The 2,092-nt window shown below is 41.4% G+C and overlaps 1 non-coding gene across 1 annotated transcript; it reads right to left on the reverse strand.

Moving 5' to 3' along the window:
* Nucleotides 1–369: 369 nt before the first annotated feature.
* On the reverse strand, nt 370–477 carry LOC148565531 (small nucleolar RNA R71). Its single transcript, XR_015883848.1, has one exon. It is a non-coding gene; the product is annotated as a small nucleolar RNA R71 (small nucleolar RNA).
* Between the last annotated feature and the right edge of the window lie 1,615 nt (nt 478–2,092).

Genomic DNA, 2,092 nt, shown 5'->3' on the forward strand with positions numbered 1-2,092 from the left:
AGGAGAATGCGTGGTGACTTTACTACACCTAATTCCAATTTACATGGAAGAAGCATCTCCATTCCTGCCATTGGAGCAAACAACTTTGAGCTGAAACCTCAATTAGTTTCTCTGATGCAGCAAAACTGCATGTTTCATGGACTTCCATTTGAAGATCCTTTTCAGTTCTTAACTGAATTCTTGCAGATATGTGATACTGTTAAGACTAATGGAGTAGATCCTGAAGTCTACAGGCTCATGCTTTTCCCTTTTGCTGTAAGAGACAGAGCTAGAGTATGGTTGGACTCTCAACCTAAGGATAGCCTGAACTCTTGGGATAAGCTGGTCAAGGCTTTCTTAGCCAAGTTCTTTCCTCCTCAAAAGCTGAGTAAGCTTAGAGTGGATGTTTAGACTTTCAGACAGAAAGAAGGTGAATCCCTCTATGAAGCTTGGGAGAGATACAAAGGACTGACCAAAAAGTGTCCTTCTGACATGCTTTCAGAATGGACCATCCTGGATATATTCTATGATAGTTTATCGGAGCTATCAAAGATGTCACTGGACACTTCTGCAGGTGGATCCATTCACCTAAAGAAAATGCCTGCAGAAGCTCAAGAACTCATTGACGTGGTTGCTAATAACCAGTTCATGTACACTTCTGAGAGGAATCCTGTAAGTAATGGAACGCCTATGAAGAAGGGAGTTCTTGAAATTGACACTCTGAATGCCATATTGGCTCAGAACAAAATATTGACTCAGCAAGTCAATATGATTTCTCAGAGTCTGAATGGAATGCAAGCTGCATCCAACAGTACTCAAGAGGCATCTTCTGAAGAAGAAGCTTATGATCCTGAAAACCCTGCAATAGCAGAGGTAAATTATATGGGTGAACCTTATGGAAACACATATAACCCATCATGGAGAAATCATCCAAATTTCTCATGGAAGGATCAAAATCCTCAACAAGGCTTTAATAATGGTGGAAGAAATAGGTTTAACAATAGTAAACCTTTTCCATCATCCACTCAGTAATAGACAGAGAACTCTGAACAAAATACCTCTAATTTAGCAAACTTAGTCTCTGATCTATCTAAGGCCACTGTGAGTTTCATGAATGAAACAAGGTCTTCCATTAGAAATTTGGAAGCACAAGTGGGCCAGCTGAGTAAAAGGATCACTGAAATCCCTCCTAGTACTCTCCCAAGCAATACAGAAGAAAATCCAAAAGGAGAGTGCAAGGCCATTGAATTAATCACCATGGCCGAACCTGTGAAGGAAGGAGAGGACGTGAATCCCAAGGAGGAAGACCTCCTGGGACGTCCAGTGATCAATAAGGAGTTTCCCTCTGAGGAACCAAAGGAATCTGAGACTCATCTAGAGACCATAGAGATTCCATTGAACCTCCTTATGCCCTTCATGAGCTCTGATGAGTATTCCTCTTCTGAAGAGAATGAGAATGTTACTGAAGAGCAAGTTACCAAGTACCTTGGTGCAATCATGAAGTTGAATGCCAAATTATTTGGTATTGAGACTTGGGAAGATGAACCTCCCTTGTTCACCAATGAACTAAGTGATCTGGATTAACTGACATTACCTCAGAAGAAACAGGATCCTGGAAAGTTCTTAATACCTTGTACCATAGGCAACATGATCTTTGAAAAGGCTCTGTGAGACCTTGGTTCAGGGATAAACCTCATGCCTCTCTCTGTAATAGAGAAACTGAGAATCTATGGGGTGCAAGCTGCTAAAATCTCATTAGAGATGGCAGACAATTCAAGAAAACAGGCTTATGGACAAGTAGAGGATGTGTTAGTAAAGGTTGAAGGCCTTTACATCCCTGCTGATTTCATAGTCCAAGATACTGGGAAGGATGAGGATGAATCCATCATCCTTGGAAGACCCTTCCTAGCCACAGCAAGAGCTGTGATTGATGTTGACAGAGGTGAACTAGTCCTTCAATTGAATGAGGACTCCCTTGTGTTTAAGACTCGAGGTCATCCTTCTGTAAACATGGAGAGGAAGCATAAAAAGATTCTCTCAAAACAGAGTCAACCAGAGCCCCCACAGTCAAACTCTAAGTTTGGTGTTGAACTCCCATATCCAAACTCTAAGT

The sequence above is a fragment of the Arachis ipaensis genome, chromosome B5, assembly GCF_059453495.1.
Source record: "Arachis ipaensis isolate K30076 ecotype BB chromosome B5, ASM5945349v1, whole genome shotgun sequence".
In the NCBI taxonomy this organism is placed as follows: domain Eukaryota; kingdom Viridiplantae; phylum Streptophyta; class Magnoliopsida; order Fabales; family Fabaceae; genus Arachis; species Arachis ipaensis.